This window comes from Pleurodeles waltl, chromosome 12 (assembly GCF_031143425.1).
Source record: "Pleurodeles waltl isolate 20211129_DDA chromosome 12, aPleWal1.hap1.20221129, whole genome shotgun sequence".
Lineage (NCBI taxonomy): Eukaryota > Metazoa > Chordata > Amphibia > Caudata > Salamandridae > Pleurodeles > Pleurodeles waltl.
Window position 1 is genome coordinate 266,120,097 of NC_090451.1, and position 23,413 is coordinate 266,143,509.

Genomic DNA, 23,413 nt, shown 5'->3' on the forward strand with positions numbered 1-23,413 from the left:
TTATATAGTGCATGCGAGGATTGCTAAAAACTAAATAAAATGCACACAAATGGGTAGAAAAGCATAGGGAACCGCTGCACATACAAGGAAGGCTGTTTATAGATTTTGCTGCGCTCTTTTTATTTCAGCGTTTCATTTCTACATACTGGTTTGGAGACGTTGCTTTCTGCACAAGATGCGATACCGCAGTAAATAGAAAGCTACATTTTCTCGTTCTTTCGGCTTCTAAGGAACTGTACTATAAAAGATATATTTGGTGATATAATCCCTCCCTTCCATGCTCCCCTTCGCCACGGCTTCTGCATCGGTTTGTCTGGCTTCTTATGTCTGTAGTGCACCTGTTCTCTGGGTCATAGTCAGAGAGATTTTGATGCTGGGGAAGGTGGGCTGCGGTCCAGGGCCCCAGTCTTTGGGGGGGGGGGGTAGTAGAGGGGTGATGCGGCATGATAGTGCCAGCTGTGTCTTAAATAGATGGTTTTAAATACCGATTTCCTTTAATTTAAATGTGGGTGATGTCTGAGAGTCTATTTCAGAAATGTTTCTTTATGTTTCATGCAACATCCATAAAAAAAAGTTTTTTAGATCAAAACAGGTCCTCACATATGAGAAATGGGAGGGTGTTTCAGAGATTATTTGCAGTAATATTAGTGAGCTGTCGCTATGTTACAATCCCTGAATATTAGATGTATAGACATTTAGAATTTGGATGAGTGTGCTTCATGGACTTCATTTAGGGGTCGCCAGGGATGCGACCCCTGGCTTGCCTTTTGTGATCAATGGCAATGCCTTTGTGACTCCTGGCTTCAGAGGTGGCAAATTCAGTGCAGGAACACAGTGGCAGCTAGTCCTCATGGACGTCAGGCAGGGCTCTGCTCCCTTCGCTCTTTGTCAATGTTTTATTACAGTAATAGTGAATCATAATAAATGATTCACTATAAGAGTAATAAAAATGTGAATAGTCCCTTCCATGCCAGCTGAAGTAAGTAAAAATGCTTTTACATATATATTGTATATTGTGTGCATGCTTGTGGGCAAGAGTGTGGTTGTGACAGTGTGTGTGAATTTGTGTGTATGTGTAAGTATGCATCTGTGATTGAAGGTGGAGGGCAAAGGGCGCATGATGTCTCTTCCGCTACCCCTGGAAATTTGGTGAATTGATGTCTGTGGTGTGCCTGTATACTGTCAGTGGCCAGGCTAAAGAGGACACAAAAGAGATACAATTGGACCATAAATTCAAAGCTGTTCCGAACAGGTGCCCCAAAATACATTTGCCTCAGGACCCCCAAAATCCTTAAGATGTTCCTGGCCATGAATCATTTACTCTAGTCTCTTGCTGTCCTTGCTATAGCTTTTCTTTCAGTGAGGAAGGTGTGTCTGGCTTCTGCCAGTCTCTAGCTATTTTGTGTGTGTGTGAAGAAACGTTGCAGTGCTGCTCCCCAAGGTATAACTGCTCGGTGTGTGGGCTGTTGTAATTGATGTGCTCGCTTTGTGAGTGATGGAGGCTCGCAGTGCTACTCCCATGATATATTTCCTCGGTCTGTGGAAGGATCTTGCATTGCTGTTGTAATTGATGTGCTCACTTTGTGAGCGACGGAGGCTCGCAGTGCTGCTCCCATGATATAAGTGTTCGGTGTGTGGGGGGCACTTGCTTTGCTGTTTTAATTGATGTAATCACTCCGTGAACGGGAGAAGCTTGCAGTGCTGCTCCCCATGATATAATTGTTCAGTGAGAGAGGAAAGCTTTCAGTTCTGCCATGAGCTGCTAGCTTAGTGGGGCACTCATAATGGTAGAGCCTTGATATGTTTCTCTGTGTCTATGAGATGCTTGCAATGCTACTGGCCATCATGTATTATTTTTTAACATAAGAAAAATGTAAGAAAACCTTTTCATTCATTCTAGAAAGTTATTGACTTAGATACTGATTTAGTCTGTAATTTGGTTAGTATAGTGATGTCAAGTTTGCTCCATAGGTATGATTTTGTTTTCTTCTGTCCTATATAGAGCACCCAGACTTTTTGCTTGAGGCCTGGCTTTACACGTTTTATTTTCCAAATGGGCTGTATCACTGATGTTCCCACTCACTATCTTTCCCAGGAAGGTATACAATTTCACAATTTCTAACTTTTGTGCTCCCAGGGATCATGAAAAATTGCCATATTTCGGTTTCTTCTTCCCACGGGTACACAATTTTACTTTTAGTAATATTAATCTTTAAACAATGGGCATCCGCAAACTGTTGCAATGCCGGCAGACAACAGATTAATCCTTTCGGGGTAAGAGCCCAAAAATATGATGTTGTTCACCTATAATAGGCAAACTATAGATTTTCCACCAGTTATTGGTGCAAAGTCCTCCCTCTGTGCAAGAAGGCTAGGTAGGTCTGAAAAATATAAAGAGAAAAGAGGTGGGGCCAAAAGACACTCGTGTTTTAGCCTGTTATAGTAGCTATTTCCTAAGACAGGACCCTATCACCACCTAATAGTTCTCTACACCAGGTGTAAGAGTGGAGAGATATAACCAGATCTAATAGGGTGCCCGGCATACGCAATCCAGAAAGCTTTCTCTACAGCAAGGCCTGATCCACTTTTCTAATGCTGTGGAAAAGTCTATGTAAGCCACATGTCACTGTACTATATTATTCATTAATCACCTGAAGTGCTGCTATATTGGCAATAGTTCCATGTTTTCTCCTAAACCCAGTTTGCTCCATAGGTATGATTTTGTTTTCTTCAGCCCACTCCCTAATCTGGGTCAATAAACTAGTCTCCCTTTGTGAACAGTGGAACTACAATACTTCCCGACCAAGAAGGTTTTTTTTTTTTTTTTTCATAGCAACTTTTAAAAAGTGGGAAAAATATTTTACTCCAAATGGGAGCATCTTGTTTTATTACCGAAAAATGGTATTTTGCCTGGTCCCATCGCAGTCGAGAAACACATTCCTAAAATGGCTAGTTCAATCTCTTTTTCAGATGGAAAATCGTAAGGGTGTGGACCCCCTTCTACCACAGGCTGTTCAACCTCCACCCCACTAGAGGCATAAAAATTAGAAATAAAATTAATCCAACTAGCCTCATTAATAACTAAGGGGAAGGATCTAACTCTTGACCCACATCCTTCTGCGACCAGCGACCAAAAGCACCTTATCTGGCCCTTTACTACAGCATCCCTTAGGTCAATCCAAAGCTTGTCACATGCCTCTCTTGTTATGCTGGGCTTTAGACGCCTCTTTCTCCTTTTCAATTAAAACAGCCTGGTATTCCTTTAAGGGAAATATACTCCTACCTATTTAGTAGTAGGAGTGGGCGAGGAATCACCTTAAACTTAATCTTAGTCGATTTTCGGTTAGCACCTACTAACAACTGATTCATAAACATACCAAAACTTTCCAGTTCATTTCCCACCAAGGCTTCAAGATTTTCAAGTGTAGTTTATAGTTTACATTTCAGGACTGTAATCATCCTATGGTCCCAATGTGTCTTCCCTGTCTTTTTATCAAATTTGGATAAAGACCCAACAAATCTCCATGGGCTAATGGGCCACACATTCGAATCTAGGGAAGAGATCAATGGACGATGATCGCTGAGGGGGTATCCATGACCTTTAGATCACCCAACTAAAAGAATGAAGGTGCAACCTGCAACCACATAATCTAAAATTGCCCCTCCTCTTGGAGAATTTTGCACGTAGAATGCTGGGAAGTCTCCTATTAGCCATAATACAATAATTACTTTTCAGTTGATTGAGTAGGAGCTTCCCTGTCTTATCAGTTCTTATCTTTGGTGTGAGGATGCTCAGGGGAAATCGCAGTGCTTCCTCTTTTTCAGCCTCACATAGTTAGTGCAAGGCATAGTTGGATACTTTTTAGTTTAAATGTCCCATCACTATCACGTGGGGATCCAGCTCAGTATCAAGAGATTTATAATAAAAGAGAAAACCTATGCAGAAAAAGGTCATAGGTAGCATTAGCATCTGGGGGTATGTAGGCATTTACCAATAAAAGGGGGGCAACTCCCAGATCCCCTCCTGAAATGCACAAAGTTATGACTATAAACAAGTTGCTGGAATCTCTATGAAATTTTTACTTCTGTGTAAACCTATTACAAAAAAACATGCCCCATTTCAGAGCACCAGGTAGCCAGTTCCAACTATATGTGCCTTCATGTAAGTCTTGAAAGGAGGCTATTATTGGTTCTTTGAGTGACACCTGTCTACCATATCTCCCTTGATAAACTTTCAGCCCCTGATAATCTACTGGAGACCAACTATTGGGGGGACAAAAGCAAAAAGTAATTAGGCTCTGTCTCAGTCTTACACAAACTGACAAAGGTATACAATACAGATGCCAATCCCAACTACACAATCTAGTGTAGCACCTGCTTGTAAGTATTATTTGGCTGGACGGTATGATACTTGATTCAGGTTCTGACAGAGTGCCTTGTTGTGATGCCTCATGGGAGCCACGTGGGTGATTTTTCTGCTCATCAGCGGTTACGCAGTTCTGGGGTTGCAGGCCATGGCTGGATAAAAAGTTGTACTCTTGGCCAGGTGGGTGGAACGAGCAGCAGGGGCTGGTGCACTTGGGCTTACTTGAACAAATTATGCAAAAGTGCAGCAATACAGGGTCTACCCGATGGGCTCACATGGATAGTGGGTACAGATGAATCTGTGTCAGGTCAGGTTACAGCACTTGGACAAACACGATCGAGTGCTGCAGGAAATAGCAGCCTTGCAGAGGGCTGCACACTGACTTCCACAATTATTGAGAACGTGAACATTACAGCAAATGTAGAATATGGGCATCCCAGGCCTCACATGATGTCATTTGCAGGAGAAGTTCTGTTGTCGCAGCAACAGTGTAAAGGCCACGGTCATCGGGGACAAGTGGAAACACAGATCAGGCTCACGGTCTTGGTAGGTCCTGAAGTCTTTGACATTTTCACAGTAATAATCTGAACACAAGAATCCGAACACTCATATCAGGTTCCAGCTAAATAGAGAGATCCACAACAAGCAGGTCAGTCCACCTCCTGAGTCCTTCAGCATCAGAGTTTATTCTTCTTATCCGAGTTTATCCTTGTATTTCGGTATGTAGATGTGGAGAGCTCCTTGAGGTTGAAGAGGAACATATGTTCAGCAGTTATGCAATCCTAGGGCAGTTGCCCAGACAGATTCAAAGTTAGGCCCTGGCACTCAGGGTGGACTAATGATCTTACAGCGGATTTAGTTTTCAGTGTGCCATGACTCCTGAGCAACCAGTCACAGGTGAAAGTATGTATTTTGCTCTCTCAAACACCTCCGAGCTCAGTGAGTAGGACTGAGCAGACAGACCCACTTCTCTGTAAGAGGTGGGCAGCTTTGCCTTGCATTTTGCCCATCCCTTTGTGTAGGCATTGCTCTGGTCTTGTCACAGACTGACCTTCTCAAATTGGTTTTGCTCAGGCTGATGACCAACAAGCATGCCTCTCCTTTCCCCTCCTTGACGATAATGATGATTCAATCCCCACATTTGTGATTGGCATAGGAAAACAATCTATACTGAGGAAGTAATCTAAGGAGTAGTGAAGGGGGTTCTGTGGAGAGGGACACAATTAAACTGACAACAACCACACTCTATGGAGCGGATTACAACCTTAGGAGCTATTACTGCCAACATGGGTATCCTACGTCACATGAGCACAAGCACACATTGCTTCACAGGCAGTTAGAGAGCGTCCCCCGCCATGATATAATAAACAGATTTGTCATGTGGAGCTAACGGTCAATCTCCCCAGTAGAGTTTTGGTAAAAAAGGCCTGTATCTCACTAGTATACCCAACTGCCACCAACTGTTAGTGGTGTCATGGTCTGGGTATGGGGCTGCTAGCCACCCACGTCAATAGAAGTCCACTTTGGATAGGTCTCAATCACCCAGCCGAGTTTAGCAGTCTGTTGGTGCACGGCGCACCATAATCACCTCCTGCATAAGGAAACCTTCTATGTCTACATGGATAAAAGGATTTAATTTGGAAACAATGCCAGTGGCTTTCAAACCTACAAGTGGTACAGAGAAAATTCCAGTGATTATTAAATGAAATGTCGACACCTGATCGTTTTATTTATAATTTATATTTAACCAATAAAATGTCCTTAGCTTTTTCCCACTGGCCCTATAATGTTCCATGTGTGAAAATCCAAATGCTGCAACTGGAATCAGTAGAAGCCATTTGTAACTGATTAGTTGGGATTTCCACCAGGGTATGATGAATCTAAGAGATGTATAGTGTCCTTTGTTATCCACTATTGGGGGTCTAGCTGGCATTACACTGGATCTGACCTGTGGGGTTTTGGGTAGAGATCAGTCTTGTGTAATGTTCTTGTCCATTATCTCTTCTCCTGAACCTGGCCAAGAGGAAGTCCTCCCGTTTTGCCCATCCTGGTCGCTGTTGAGTTTGGTATGCATAAGAAGAGAGGGATGGGAAGTGCAGTCTCAGTTCCTCTCCTGTGATAAAAAGTCTGTTGTGGATAATGAAGATGCCCTGCGCTCTGCACAGAGGATGGAGAATGGGTAGATTAATAATATCTTGCTTCCCTCTGAAAACCTGCAGTTTATAGCCAGTGCTCCAACCTCCAGGATTAAAGTAGGCGAAACATGATGAAACTCAGTAAATGTCTTAAGGAGTGATATTTGCCCCGATGGTTTCCCACCAGGATGTTAAATGCCTGGAAAAAATGCCCAACCATTAACAGCCTCCTGTTTGTTTATTGCTGGGGATCTAGGGGACGAGGAAGGTGTGGGAACTGGACTAAGTAAACAGGCTTCCTAGAGCCGTATTTTATTTATGTCCATGCCTCTGCCTTCACAGTCCACTAAGACCGGAGATTGTTGATGCATTTTGGGGATGTGTATTTTGTTTCAGGCAGCTGCAGAGAACATGGAGACCAACGTGAAGGTGTTGTGGCTCTTCTTATGCTAATTTTACATTACCTTCTCTCTCTATCTGCACAGAGAGAGGGAGAGAGTGGTAACGAGTTTCTGGCACAATTTGTAGTTATTCTAATTAAAAATATGACATTATCTATGCAGTAGGTAAACGAGCAATGACAGTACTCACATACTGTGGTGACGGCGGCTTCTGAATCTCCGAAGGATCCCTAGTCCAAGCTAATCTGGAAGAGGCTGGTTGATCACTGGTTGCACACTGACAAGGCTTTTAACAAAACTGCTAAGAATAGCTCTCGGGAGAGAAATGCACATCGATTTACTCGTCGTGTAGAGCTCCAAGTTAAGAACTCTACAGCAGCCTCACAGAAAGATCAATATGTTTAAAAGTCCTCTATAAGTATTTCCTGAACAAACGTTACTGCCCTCCATGGAAAACAAAAGTAGAGGCTTTGGATTTTGCGGGGGAACATATTGGGTTAAAACATGCTGAGGAGTATAGCAAGACTGGAGAGCTAATTCTGAGAAAATTAAAAAATAAAACCAGTCAGCAAAAGGAGTTAAAGCATTGTGGTGGAAATTCCTACAGCCAATTGGAAAAGAGAGTTGGCGGTATTGTGAATGGCTTTGGAGCTAAAAATAGCCGGACTGGGGGTGTACGTGCTAGAGATTAGAATATTGCCAAGTAAGAGTTTTTGACACAGCTTTAACAAAGCTTTTCAATTCTGACTCCTTTCTGACAAAAGAGAAGGCTGTTTGTGAGTGCTAAAAGTTGTCAGGATCAAAATAATGTATCTCTCTTTCTCATTTTCTTATTAAATATTATTTCGTTTCTATTGTGACTAAGTGAAACCAGGTAACAAGAACAGCAAATGATTTCCCCTTCCCTAGAGGCATTCTTGTGTCAATGACAAGTAACCCCCTCATGTTGCTCTACCTATATGCCATGCCTAATTTGAGCAGGTGGTTGCAGGGGGCCCAATGGCACTTATTTTTGGGGACTGGCACTTGTTTTTCTTCATCAGACTTTGACGAAGAGCGAGAAAGACACAAACCAGGAAAAATAAGAGCAAGGCGGGAGAACAGTGACAAATGGAAAAAGTCAGGGCTGACAAAGAACCTGCAAGAATGAGATCAAGGGGCAGGGAGTGCCTGGTGGGTAAAGGAAGAGGGGTGAGATGGAAGCCAGACTATGCATGCGTGGTGTTTGCATCCCAGCATTCGGTGGCACCGGCTGTACTGCTGCCCCAGCATTTTATTTATTGCATTATTTTACAAGTTGTGCACCTCCTGCTCTGTTTGGAAGACAGAAGAATGGGGGATTCCTGATAGGCCTGATAGCGGAAACTGTTTTTACCAATCACTGCACTAATTAGCATCTCCCTTGTAGCACAAGAAACGTATGAGTGTCTGATTTGATTTGTGTGTTTTTTTTTGTTTTTTTTATGAGGAGCATACTAGTGTCCAGATAAGCCCATCACACTAGGTTTTGTCTGAGCTGATACTACTAAGCTCACTTTGCATATTTAGACCGAACGAGCATAGGGGAGGTTAGAATGTTACTGATGGGATGTGTTTGTAGCAGTGCACCGAAATGAGCCAATCTGGTTCCATCTCTCCTCTTATTGGTGATCAATTCCAGACCATGAGTTGAAACTACTTTGTTGGGGTCTTTCAACCCCTTAGTTAGCACACCGAGACTCATACAAAGCATCACCTCCTATTAGGGAATATTATGACAGGCACTCTGGCAAGAAGGTTGTGTCCTGGAAAGATGAGCCATTTCCTCCACGAGCAAGTGGGTGATTTGGGGATTTTGTGACCATTGGGAAATGTAGTCTCCCGGGAATAAAACTGGCAGAGTTTAGACCTATTGTGTTCTATTTGTAAGCTAAAGCTTATGTGCATAGTAACAGTAACAAGAAGTCCACAGGGATAACTTGTACACAAAATTACAAATGTGTGTCTGGTGCTGCAGATGCTGTGATTGGTGTAAATATCAATGTTGCTTAGCTCTTGATTCCATCTCGTTCCTTATTTCACCAACGTACACTTCTTGTTCTTTGCCCTCTCTGTTTTATCTCCTTGTCACTGTTTTCGGATCTGTATCTTCCTCCTTTTTTGCCTTTTGCCCTTTTCTCCCTGATGAGCTGGGTTAAAGTCTGACGATGAAAAATAACTGTGTCCTCCAAAATGAGTGCTGATAACCCCTGCCCCCAACTGCATCCACAGGCACGAAACAAAACACTTTAAGTACCTTAGAATGGATGCACAAAAATATTTACAGAGATCAGGGGTGTAGGTAATTAATGGACGCTATTTAGGGGATAAAATACCCCCTTCTGTACATTATAAGGATATTTCAAGTCAAAGAGGGGTTCCAAAATCATAAAGAGGAACAAGGAGGAAGACCAAGTTCCTTTATAAGGTTATGGAAATGTACAAGGTTATGGAACTTTAGCTTACAATGACAAACAGAGAGAACATGTTTATTTTTGCACTCCTTTGATAGAAAAAAGCTAGAATTTTTCTGCATGTTTCTATGCGTAAATAACTTCTGTTTTTTTAACTGACTTGCATTGAATTGTTTCTAATATTTGTTTGCAACAAATATCAAACAGGTTTTTGATGTGTTTAATTTTGCACTGGAGGTTTTGGTTTTATTCTGCATGTTTGTCAATGTGCTTGTTCTTTCATGTGAAGGAGCTACGCGTCAAGGGTTTAAATAGTTTGTGTGAAAGGTGATGGTATGACCATGTATTATATGGGATAAAGTACCCCTGATACATGATAAGGATATTGCAAGTCACCTCAAAGTTCCATAACCTAAAGAAGGATTTTGGCCTTTGGCCTCATTCCTCTGTATGGTTATGGAATTCCTCAGTGACTTCCAATATGCTTATCGTGTACGTCAGGGGGCACTTTATCTCTCCTATGATAGTCAATCAAGTTCTGATGTCTTTTCTTTATAATTGGCGACTTGATCTGTCCCAAGTTACCAGTTTTAAAGAAATTAGTGACTGCTATTTATACTGGGATTACAGAATATCATGTATTATTATTAAAATATTTACAATAGATAACAAAGGCAAAGTTTTTATGAGTTTTTCTGGATCTAAGATTAAAACCCAACTCCCAAAGTCAGTAACTGAGCCACGAGACCACATCTGTTAGCATTTACTTTGACTTGGAGGTCCTAGAGTAGTGGTGTGGATCTCTGATGTTCTCTTTCTTCATTTTATAACTACCTACTGTATTTCGAAATTAAACAAGGTCCTTATTGTATATAGTATTTATAATTTTCATATAACTCAGTTGTTCTGCAGATAACAAAAAGGCAACTCAAGATTTTTCTCTCACTGACAACTCAAATGCCCATTTTGTTTTCTTTTTTGTGTTGGGGAAAATCAATTACTTTTAGAACCCTCCTACTGCTTTAAGTCATCACCACATGATAAAATGTGCCATGTCTAATGGCTTGGGTCCCTCGGCAACATCTATATTAGTGGCTTTGACTCATGAAAGAGAAAGTCCATCCTGAAAATACAAGTGCTCAATGAGCTGTTAGGGTATATTATAAGGTAACTTTTAGGTCTAGCTATGGACAGCTTTAATGATAGTGAAATACGTCATGTTACCAATTCTTTAAAAAATGTACAAAAAGATGATGTACTTAGAAAGAGTAAGCTTTGGGTTACATGGGTTTTTCATGGCTTGCTAGTGCTTGGATGGGCTGTTCATCGGGCCAGGACACTTCTAGGATAGTAACCACATAATGTAACTGACACTTAACACTCAAAAAGTGTAACCTAAGCATATTAGTGTTGCTGCTTGGAAAAACATGGGTTGAGTAAGGGTTTTTCTTGAGCAGAACGAAGGCCCTCACCCACTGGTCACCCACTGAGGTGGCATGCTTCATCATCAGGCCCTTCCTCAGTGTGGTAATCTGAAGGTTACCATGGTTCGCTCCTCTTGGAGCTTGAGTAAGAGGTTTGTGAGGAATACCTCCCAGCTGGACGGTATCTGGGACCTTGATGGAAGATTAAAATACTTAAGGGATGGTTAGGTGATAGTCAGTTTGTTGATACCTCCCCATTGCATCAATTAAAGCAAATGGGCTATAAGAATCCATGTATTGTAGACCTTTAGTGACATGTCATAATTACATTGCTCTATTTGTGTTTCTGTTACTTTTTGATCAGGGGGATCAAGGAGTCCATTTGTGAGGCTTCATTACCCTTTTCTGTGAGGGTACAACTTAACTCTGCTAATGCAGTTTATTCAGCAAAGAAGCCATATTTTATTTCCATATTTATTTCGAGGTCAGCTTGGGGCACCAGACACAAAGTTGTCCCTCTACTACCTTAGTTAGCTTCTTCTTAACTGTGGACACACATTCCGACCAAGGTCTCCAGTAGAAAAGTCTAATCACTGAAGAGGTTTATTTATATGAACACCATGTTGCCCCTTTGTATAATAAGATGCTCCCTGATAGAGATTTGAGTTCCATGTGTGTGATATGGCTCGCTCTGATTTTCTTGAGCCCTCTGAGTACTGTGTGTTCCTATAATCCTTTTCTTTTTGTATAGTTTACACTTATTTCAGAGTTTTATATAGCATGACACACAACCTTCCTGCCTTTGCAGTCTTGGTATGTGGAGGTTGTTTAGTTGGCCAGTGTATTGGATGACCATTACAAGACAAAACTGAGATAAAACATTGCAGACACATGCTTCTCATTCCAGAGAGTAGACATCCTTCTCTGTTGCATAGTGGGATTTGTAGCAAGTCTAGGGCTCATAGTCTGGTTTGGGGGAATGCTAAGCTGCCACGGAAGTGATGAAAATTACTTTAAAAAACAAGCATTGGCAAAGCCAATAAGTCTTGCCAATTGCTTTCGGCCCTGCTATACAGCAAATGGACACTGCAATATCGTAAAAATAAAAAAAGTGCAGTGGTGCTTGTGCACATGTGTCTGAATCCATGTATGTCCCTGCAGAATGACAGAGACACCATTTTTTCTTTAATTTTTTTAATTTTCTGATCCAAGATGACGGATGCCACTTGGATCTGTAAATAAAATTAATGTTTTGTAGTGTTACAGTGACAATTTTAGAAAAAAAAGACTGCAGCTGCTGAGGTGTGGGTGAAGGGTAATGGAGGATGAGTTGGGTGGAGGGGAGCAACACAGAGAGCAGTAGGGGGGAGAGAAGTAAACAAGGCAAACCGCTGGATAACACATGCGCTGTCATAGATTGCTTAAGCAAAAGATAAAAAGTAGTCCCCTAAAAGTGAGCAGAGTGGAAGGACACAAGTAAAGAGGTAATTTGCTCCAGGGGGAGACAAACACAAGATTGTCTAGGCAGAAAGCCATCACATAAGAAGCAAGCAAATGAGAATGCCAACTATGCCAACAAATGATAAGCAACAACAGACTTTAAGACCTCTGTAGGATCTTGGTAAGCTAAGAATAGGTCTTTTGTAACCAGACACCTGTGTTGTCTGGTATGCTCGATCTGATTAAGTATGTAACCCCCAGGAGTCCCTATGTGTTCCAATCTGTGTGCCACTTCTCCCCTCTAGCCCTATTAGCAACAGAGCCATCATCTCCAAAAGCCTAGTGCTGAGAAATAATTTATTCAGCTCGGTCTTGGGTGTCTCCCGCACATGTGCCCCTCATGCTCTTTGCTGGGAACAGGACTCACTGACACACCTACCGTTCACTTGATTTTGAAAAAGAGGAATGCTGGATGAGGAATCTCTACACAATCCTATATTTTTTTGGCACCACATAGTATGTAAATTAGAAACGTTTACTTGGCTGAATTAATATATGTTCACACAAATTGAAAAGTGTGTATTCAAGAAGAATTTAGTCCATTTTTGAAACTCCTAACCTAATGTTTGGCGAGGAAAAAGGTTGCCTTTCCAAAATATATTTAAAGCTGATATGCGAGTGCTAAATCATTTTGGTGTTGGAAGAGACTTATTACTACTTTTATTACCTTGGTTCCAGGGGTGTTGCAGTTATGACCTGTGTGGATTTCCCATGTCATGTAAAGCCAATCCAAACTGACAAATCCTTTTTTACTTTACTGCTAGCAACCCTGCCTGATGCACAGAGGTGTTCACTGGTGCTAATCTTGCATTGCATGGCCACTAAAGAAATCTTGTCTGTGGTCACTATCACGATACCGATAATATTAGTAGCTCAGGATGATTTTCTTTGAACATAACTCTAATTAAAGAAAAGGTTGGTGACCCCTGCACTAATGCAATACTTTGGGAGATGCATCCTCGACCCTGCTGCATGGAAAGCATAGTTCATGAGTGTTCTTGTACCTAATGCTGTCTTTAGGGCCGTGTGACCAGAGCCGCCACACCTATAACAAAGCTCAGGGGGGACTTTTGCATGATTGGCTGAGGCAAGATAAGACCAGCCTGCAGAAATCTTTGTGTGCCTTCTTTTTTTTATTCCCATCAGCTGCATTAACCACCAGAGGTATAATGCGTAACAACGCATTATACCTCTGGTGGTTAATGCAGCTGATGGGAATATCAGTAATGTGTCAAGTCACAGTTTAGACTCATGATAAAACAGCATAGGGGGTTAATGTTACTGCCGCAAAGCTCAATGTATAATATACAGATCACAGATTTGTATTTTATGTAACTATCTCAGTGAGTCACTGCTTTTGTCACAGATTATTTTGTTATTTGGAGTTGATCAATTACAGTTCTTCTAATGTAGCACCTTGAGCTATGTACTGACATCAAAGCACTGTCTGCAAATTACAAGGGAGACATTTAGAACCTTATTCCCCCCACCCCCCTGTTTTTCATTATTCTAAAGTTGCTAAAAAAGGGTGTCTTTGAGTAGTAATACAACCTTAATCTTATGACACTTCCAATCAATGTGTTAATGTTTGAAATGTGTGGATGGGGCAGATTTTGCTTGGTGTGCATCACAAAAGTGGTGCAAACCTTGTGCAAAGTGTTGTTTTGGAGTATATTTCCTAGCACAAATCCTCAATTGCATTGGAAAGTAACATAAAGTAGCACTATCTGCTACTTTGCATCAAGGAGGTGTACCATGGATGTTCCCATGTACCCACCCCGCATTTTGATGATAATCCCTATCTACTCATTTTGGTCTAAAGGAATTTGCATATAAATTGTCTCCTCGAGGCAGGAGGAAAGATTTATTTTCCCCAAAACTTTGTTACTCTAAACATGCGCACCACATACAAAGCAGGAGATTGTTAAACTTTTTTCAGAGTATATAATTTTGTGCTGGAAGTTTACCCTTCCAGTGTAAAACTTATACTTGACTTATACTTGACATCATGTACACACTCCTGCACTATGATGCAAGAGTGTTTAGACTATCCCAACACAGCCTAAATTATGTCAGCTCTAGCAGAGAGAGCAACAGCTCTACATCTTAGAAGATATGGTGCTGTTGTGCTCTCTACTTTTCAAAAAGTGCTGCATCTTCGGTTACTGCGCTGCACAAATACTTAATAAATCTGCCCTTTCATTTCTCCAGACCAAGCACTCAACATACAACTCCTACTATTATGCTTAATGTGCGACTCTTACAGCTTCTAGTCTTATTTGTCATAAGTAACTATTCCTATTTATTGATGTACACATGTATATGATTCGTTGCATGTTTGTGATAAAAAGCACTATGACACGCTAAACTGTGATGTGTAACGCTGTAAAAGAATAAATGAGCGGTAGAGGCTAAGGAGAGATATGGGGCACAGAATCAGGGTGCTAGTGAGTGTTATGTTGCAGGGGGTTTTTACCCCCTCCTGGTTTTGGTTCCCCTGCTCCAGCCGGAGAAGTGGTACGCTCCTGACGTAAAGGGCGAGGAAATAAACAGACCAGTGGTATTCCGCCACAGCAGTTCAGAAGTGTATACTGTGTCAGGAGTTATTACTGCTGCTACATCTCTGGACTCTTGCCCAGAACATAACAAATTGGCGACGAGGGGTGGGCGGTCCAGCCTCACTGCTCACAGCACTTCCTTACTGTGCTGCTCACGACATGTGGCTATCGCCTTTACGGCGGCGTCCCAGATACCCCTGTGTGGTGACTGCATCACGCTCCCTTCATGCTGGCGTCCTGTGACAGGCAGCAAGTGGCGGCTGTCCCCTGTCTCAGCTCCGTTCTGGCACTGAGGAGCGAGGGAGCGGCTGACAGAGTGGCCCCACCTCCACCCAGCGAGTGCAGCATGCTGTGACCAGGTGAGAGGGAAGGCGGTGCACTGCAGCCTGAGAGGCTGAGGCCCAGCGGCTGTTCATGACGAAGGACCTCTTGAGCCCCCCAGGTGCACCAGCCACCTGCCTGAATCTGGACAACATGGATTACTTAGGGCCAAGAAAACAGAAACATCACGGCAAAGAGGGCCATGAGGTGTTTCTAGCTCAAGGAGGCCCAGTTTACACTGCACATACACGTGATTGGGTGGATCCTGAGGGGCCCCAATCAGCCTGAAACTCACAACTCCACACAGGATAAAGACAGGGGGAAGGAGCCTCCAAAAAAAAAGAAAGAAAAAAGGAGACAAAATTAAAGGGATATCACATCAACAAATAAATTGGACATTAAAGGGTGAACCTTCACTCGTGCAGCTAGCCTGGCCTGGTTACCTGAAGGAACATCGAACGACACCCACACGCTCCGTGATACACCATGTCGTCCATAACGGCGTTAAAACCCTTCATAGTCGACGGCTCACCTTCAGCCCGGACGGCCAGGTGGAAAGCCTTGGTTGAGAGACTGGAAACATATTTTGCAGCTGTGGCCCTGGACAACGATCGACGCTGTCCCATGCTCTTACATCTGGGGGGGGGTGGCCATCCACAAAATTAGCAAGTCACTCATAGAGGAAGGGCCTCCATTCACATATCAATTGTTAAAAAGGGCTCTCACCGCCAAATTTGAGCTGCTAGCCAACCCGGATTTTGAGAGGTTTCTTCTTCGACAGGTCAGACAGCTCCCAGAGGAGTTGGTGGACACCTATGCAAGACTCTGGGAGTTAGCAGGCACGTGCACACTGCCTGATGTGGAGGATGAGATCTGAGCACAATTCATCCAGGGCTGTTACTTTGTGAAGCTGCGGGAGAACATTCTACAAGTACCCGGGATGTCGATGCAAACATGCTCACCCTAGGGAGACCCAAAGAGCTGTCAAAGGTATGCGCGGCTCATATGGAGGCAGCCCTGCAGCGTCCAGTGAAAACCGAACCGGAAACGCAGTCACCACGGCTAACGCAGTCACACCCAAAGCTGGGCACGGAAGCCTGCTACATGTGTGGTGGGGCCTTCTCTCATCAAGGTCAGTGCCCTGCCCTAGGAAAGAGGTGTATGACCTGTAACAAACCCAATCATTTTACCAAGGTCTGCAGGTTGGTGGCACAGAAGAAGTCTACCAAGACTGTTCGTGCTGCACAGATACGCACATCAGACGAGGGCGAAGAACACACAGATGACTACGACCTTGAGGGGGCAGTCCACATGACTCATGCCATGCAACCGGGAGGCTGTCCCAGGAAGTGCATTCTGAAATGCAACACACAAGTGGGGGCAAGTTTGTGGTGGCCCTAATTAATACAGGGGCTTCTATCAACATCATGGCTCTCCCGATGCTCAAGGCGCTCTGAATTCAAACAGTGCTGCATCCTCCCACCAACACCAAAGTGTTTTCTTTTGGATCATACACTTCACTCCCCCTGGCCGGGGTATTCCAGACAGACATCACGCATGAGGCCTAGACAGTTGGCTCCAAGGTCTATATCACCAAGACTGGTGCTGGCATGCTGCTGAGTTGCCGTACAGCGGAGAAATTGGGCCTCGTATCATTTGCATTCTGTGTACATCAGGAGGGTATTGAGGAGCTGATGGCAGAACATTCCCAGCTGTTCACAGGAATAGGGTGCCTGAAAGGGAGGTTGATACACCTCCACATTGATAAATCCATTCAACCAGTCGCCCTGAAACATATCCGCCTTGCTTTTCATCTGCGTCCCAAGGTGGAGGAGGAGCTGCGAAAGCTGGAAGCGGAAGACATCATCAAATGTGTTGAGGGACCCACGCCTTGGGTCTCACCAATTGTGATAACCGGGAAACCCAAGCAGCCTGGTGAGGTGAGGATCTGTGTAGATATGAGGTTGCCCAATGCTGCCATCCGTCGCGAATGCCACCTAACCCCAACCATTGATGATATTGTGGTGTAAGTAAGTGGATCCAGGTGGTTCTCAAAGATGGACCTGAGAGCAGGCTACCACCAACTCCTGCTTGACCCCGAATCCAGAGCATTTTCCACATGTGGGGCTCAGGAGGTATAAACGCCTCAGCTTTAGGATCTCCAGTGCTGCAGAGGTGTTTCAGGGCACCATAAGGGGAGTGCTGGTGGGGCTAGAGAGAGTCATCAACATGAGTGACGATATCCTGGTACATGCCCCAGCGGTGGAGGAACACCTTTAAAGACTTGTGTCACATTCAAGTGTTTACAAGAACATGGACTCACATTGCATTGAGAAAAGTGCGATTTTCTACAAACCCACATTGGGTTCTTTGGGTATCACTTCTCCGACAAAGGTGTCATGCCGGACCCTGAAAAAGTACAAGAGATCCAGCTGGCACCGGCCCCTACATCTGTCACCGGTGTCCACAGTTTTCTGGGAATGGTCAATTACTGTGGGAGGCTCATTCAGAATCTGGCATCTTTCACTGCTCCCATCAGAGAACTGACAAAGATCAATACTCCCTGGGAGTAGGGATCTGCACAAGAAGAAGCCTTCCGTGCCACTAGAAGGCACTGTCAGCCCACACCATGTTGAGGTACTTTGATCAGGCCAAAGATCTGAGCTGTCAATTGACTTTAACTCAGTGGGCCTAGGGGCTATCCTGTCTCAATGTAGTGACATGGGGGAGTAGGCGCCCATGGCCTACGCCAGCAGAGCCCTAACGGAGACGGAACAACGCTACTCCAATATCAAAAAAGAGGCCATTGCTGTTCACAGGGGCTTTCGTCATTTCCACATTTACCTGTTTGGCTAGCCCTTCACAGTAGTGAAGGACCACAAACCTCTGATACCCCCCTTCAACCGGTCCATCTCCCCTCCCAGGATAGAGAAGTGGATTTTGCAATTATAAGAATACCAATTCACCTTGCTATATCGACCAGGGTCCCAAAATCCAGCAGATTATTTGTCAAGGCATACTAGGCCAGCAACAGTTCAGGAGGAAGTGGAGGCGGAAGATGTGGCGGACAATGTGCGTGTGGTGGTTGATAGGTCTTGACCGCTACCTGTGTCTATGCAAGAATTCCAGAGCACCTCACAAGATGATGAATGCATTCAAGTAGCCATAGCCAGTGTCCATACTGAAAGATGGCATGAGATTGTCTGTGATTTCTCACGAAGAACCGAGGATGCTTGTTGTACATTAGCTGCGCTTCATCAGGTTCGGCAGGATGTATCTGTGTCTCCGGAGGGATGTTTACTCCAGGTGTGTGGTTGGTGGTTCCCAGGTCACTACAGTCTCGCATAGTGGATCTAGCTCATATGGCCCACCAAGGAGTGGTCAAAACCAAGACGAGACTGCGATGCAAAGTGTGGTTTCTGGGGCTGGGTCATCATGTGGAGCGAGTGGTGCAACAATGTCAACTTTGCCAGGCTGTTGGCTCCTCTGAGACGTCAGCACCAATCATTACGGAGCCAATTCCATCCAGCCTGTGGAACTGGGCTAGTGCTGATGGCAGACACATGCTCGTGGTCATTGACGATTTTTCCAAATATCCAGAGGTGGAGATACTGGACACAGCCACGGCTGAATGTGTCATTCCTTGTTTTGAGAAAATAATGGCCACTCATGACATCTTTCAGGAGCTCCGAACTGATAATGGCCCGCCGTTCTCTAGCCAGGAGTTTGAGGAATATTTAGCTCTTCATGGTATTGCTCAGCGGAAAATCATCCCATATTGGCCTGAAGCCAATGGTGAAGCTGAGTGCTTCATGCGGACATTGAATAAAGTCCAGAGGATTGCGGTGGCCAAGTCACACAACATTGAGTGTGCTTTATATGCTTTCTTGAGGGAGTACAGGCTCACACCCTGCACTACTACTCAAGTACCTTTTAGTTCTTTGTGCATGAACCGACAGGTGGGAGGTACCATTCCCCACTGTCATGTCGAGTGGGAGGCTGTGACAGCTTGGGTCTGCCAGTGATCGTATGTCACGAAAGAGACGTGCCTGTGCTTCGCCTCTCCAAGTGGGGAATAAGGTGCTGGCTTGGAACCAATGCCCAGGTGGGAAGTTCTATGGTCACTGCCCAAAAAGGACAGGAGTCAGTGTGTAGGAACATCTCATTCTTCATGCGCTACCACCAGGTATCTGCCTCTGAGAAGGGTGGTGATCCACTCACTGTTCCTGACTCGGATAGTGAGAACACTGCTGAGGATCTCCTCTGCACTCCCGGGTCTGAGTATGACAACCCCTGGTGATCTCCAAAAGGAGAACTTGGTCTGTCTTGGAAGCCCATCTGATGGACAGGAGAGGAACAATCCACAAGAAAACACTGGACAAAATGTCTGATGAGGCTATGGTGAGTGCACCTATGAGTGCCGGGGCTGGAAGATATGATCTCAGGCCTCGCCCACTGCAATCAATTAAGCTACGAGATTTTTTGTTGCTATGACCAGGCATGTTGTATAATATTTTATGCCCGGCCATGGGTGGTACCCTTGACTAACTGACTGAGGACTGGAAGAATTATTATGTCATGAGGTTTGTATTCTGAGTTTTTGTTGTTCATGGGTAAGGGAGAAATGTTATGTTGCAGTGGGGTTTTACCCAGTGCTTGAAATGGAAAAATATAAGTGCAGGTACTCTGTACCAAAAGTACCGGCTTGTATCTGAGAACTGCCGGTACTCTCCAATTAAGAGTATTACATTTTTCTTGAGAACTGCCGGTACTCTCCCTCTCAAAATAAAAAAGTGCTGGGACTCAGTACCGGGCCATTTAAAGCACTGGTTTTACCTCCTCCTGGTTTTGGTTCCCCAGAAGGGGCGAGGAAACAAATAGACTTGAGGTTTCCTCCCCACAGTCAGTTCAGAAGTGTACACTATGTCAGGAGTTATTATTGCTGCCCAGAACATAATAGTGAGGAATCCATGAAGGAGGAATCTTGGGGGCAGTGTTTAATTTGTGCTAGTTGTTTCCGGTGCGGAGCACTTATTTTTGAGGACCGGCACTTATTTTTCTGTCTCAAGCATTTACTGCAAGCAGAAGACACATATGGGAAAGATGGAGGAAGAGAAAAACGAAAAAGCATCACAAAGGGAGAAAACAGAAGGCTGCAAGAGTGAGCTGAAGAGACACGGAGAGGCTTTAAATGGATCGAAGAGGCCCGAGATGACTTCAGCATTACGCTGCCTCAGTATTGCACATTTAATTGCAGCAGCGCGTGTTTAAGAGAGGGGCTTTGGGCAGCAGCACGTTTTTATTTACAAATTTAGCACTGCTTGAGAGGGGGGGGCTTCAAAGATTGTCGCACCGGGAGCCACCAAGGCAAACAGCCGTCCTGCTTGTCCCTTAAAAGCGTGCAAAGGACTCTTCACAGAACCTGCCGTCGAGTGGTAGTTTGAAGTGCATGACGCTGGAATGCTTCGTCTCCATCAGTGCGCTTTTGCTTCTGCGCGTTTGCAAGCACCCGCACATGGTTATCTCATAGACCTCTTGGATTAATTCAGTGTACAGAGATTGATTGGCACATGTTTACCGCTCGCCCTCTCTGTCTGGGCCTTGTTACTGAGTCCATGATGAAGACCGTAGTTTCCGGTAGGGAGCAGCGCGAGAAGGCTCTGTCATGGTCTTAAATGGCTTAATTCAGGATAAGAAAAGCCATTAAGGACAATTACAGGAAAGCCACAAATCATTACATTAAAATAATCCAATTATAAATAAATCTCCAGCGTCCCAGCACAGGAGGATTTCTTTCGTTTTTGAGCTCTCCGAAGAGAAGCTCAGTTCGCAGTGAAAAAAAAGAGAATGGAAACGGAAGTGCTGCATTAGATCTGGTTTGCTGATTTGCATTTGGTGGGGTTGCCTGGTACAGCGTCTCGGCTAGTGCAGAGTTTAGTTGTTTCGCTGAGCTATGCTTCCCTTTACACCTGTCATTCAGATTTTGTGGTCTGTGCGTTGGCCTGTATTTTCTGTATTTTCTAAAGTCGGTGGGCGGCCCTCCGTGAGGTGGTAAAGGCGCCATTAGCAAGGATAGCGCGTTCGGGCTGCGTGTGTCGCTCGTGGTGGTGGTGATAGGGAGCATGAAGTATGATGTGGGTGTGTCCGAGAGGAAGTCTCTGTTCCGCTGTGTGAGGCGCGAGACCCGACTGCGCAAGTTCTTGCCTAACCAGCAGAAGGGTTCGGTTGCTGCTGAGGGTCTGTCGGGCATCACGTTCTGCAACGCACTGTAAGTAAAGTTTCTTCATCCGAAAGATCGTTAATTGGGAAAAACCATACCATGCGTTCTGAGATATGAATTAGCAGGTGTTTTTAACCTTGTATTGGTCGCTGGGGCAATTTCCCCCTATTGACTCCGCGTGGTTAATTTGTCTGATTTCTGGCGAGATTGTGTGGCTCATGGAAGGCATTTTACTTGTAATGTTAGATGAGAGTCTGGGTTGGATGGAATTCCAGACACACTAATGTGTTCTGCTTCAGTATTTGGTTGTAGCCTGAATCTAGCTCCAGAGTTCAGTAGTGCACCAGGCGCGCCGACCGTGATGTGCCTCAGTAGAATAATGATTGTTTCCGTTTCAAACTGGGATGAGTAGAAGGATGTGACGAGTTATTGGAATAGTACACTATGTAGTTGTCTTTTTTTGGCATCAGACGAATTCATAGTTACACATATGTATGCTGCGCAGATTTACATGTTGATACATACCGACATAAAGTGACCCTGTAGCCTTTGATAAAGTGACAAAGGTATAGAACTCCCTGGAGTGCTAAATTTTTTAGACAAACTGAATAAATAGAGGGTCCCGAAGTGTTCCATAGGAGTCCTCCGCGGGTGCTCCCGGATGGCCGGGTTGTAAAATACCAAGGATGCTTGGTCTTTGACTCCCCCTCAGTCCTCTTTCTCGGGCCACTCTGTACTTTCCGTTTCTTCATCTCACTGTTGAACGCTCGTTGCTATTCCTGCTTTCTCCCTTTCTCACTGTTTTCCTGTCTGTCGCTTTCTTGTCCTTTCTCTCTCTTGACCGGAGTCAAAATCTCATGATGAAAAATAAGTCCCCTTCCCCAAAAATGAGTGCCGGTGCCCAGCTCCTGCAATCACCAGCACAAATAAAGCACTAGAAAGCATGTCTCTGGCGAGGATCCAGTTTTAGAAAGTAATACCTTAGAGGTCTGATTTGCATTCGGGTGGTTCGAAAAAAAAGCCCTCCTATTAGTGAAGGAGCTGCGAATCCCATAGCAGAATCCTCCCGCACACCCTTTCCTCCTCTGTGTTCAGCACAAATATGGGGATTTTCGGTTACCGCGCCCCAAACCTTATTATGAAGCAAACTGCTGCTTCCTGTTTTGAGAAACATTATTTTGCCTTTGAGGGTGCTTTTGTAAAATTTGGATGCTGTGGTGAGAGGAAGGAGGGTTGTTAGGGTTCGGAGCGCCACCAAATACAGAATCTTAGATATCTTTGGTGCCTGGTACTCTGAGAGCTTCTCCAGCTGTAGCCCACAGTGACCTTGGAACTGAATGATACAAGCCACATCATAATGACTATAATGTTCCAAAAATACAATGACATTTTGAAGTGAGTTTGTCCTATCTTTTTTCACCGAGGAAAACTGTCGTGTTCCGACGCCGCAGTCACAAAATATTCTCTAAATGTTTTTTGGTATTGTCCACTCTTGTGTTAAAATTATGTGTTTAATAGTTTTGTTTAGAACCCAAAACGAGTGGTATATATCATTACCGACATTTTCTTTTATAGGACTTTATAATCCCTGTATACTCGACAGTCCCTAATTTTGATACAATACATAGGATGCTGCAATCCCTGTATAAGCGCCTGTCTCTAATTCCTTTATAGTCGGGGAAGTGTTGTACACTCAGTCGCTGATTATAAAGAAAAGATGTCAGAACTCCACGAATATGTTATTATAGTCAAGTTGTGAGGTCACAGTGGCAGCTGCCAGAGCCAGCAGCAAGGTGAAAAGCAGGTCAGGTCACCAAGCAGCCTTTTAAAGCAACACAGAGAAATGTTACTTTTCTTTCTTCTGCTCTGTTTTTTTTTTTAACTCTACAGTGCCAAGCAGAAAGTTGATATTCATTGCAACATGTTTATTTTTTGTACTCCTTGGGAAATTATAGAAGCTTTAGAATCTATATGAATGTTTCTGCTACAACTTTTATTTTTTGGAAAAACTGACTTCTATTTAACTGCTCTTAATATCGTTTGTCTTTAACCAGCT

The 23,413-nt window shown here is 44.0% G+C and overlaps 1 protein-coding gene across 2 annotated transcripts in view; it reads left to right on the forward strand.

The window, feature by feature from the left end:
• Positions 1 to 23,413, forward strand: part of ADCY7 (adenylate cyclase 7) — a 601,636-nt gene that overhangs the window by 216,997 nt on the left and 361,226 nt on the right. The window contains exon 1 of one of the 2 annotated variants that reach the window (XM_069215521.1): positions 21,270 to 21,405. The exons of the other annotated variant lie outside the window; for it this stretch is intronic. The gene's annotated coding sequence lies outside the window, so the exon portion shown is untranslated. Of the gene's footprint in view, positions 1 to 21,269; positions 21,406 to 23,413 lie in introns of those variants that run through there. 2 annotated transcript variants of the gene reach the window in all.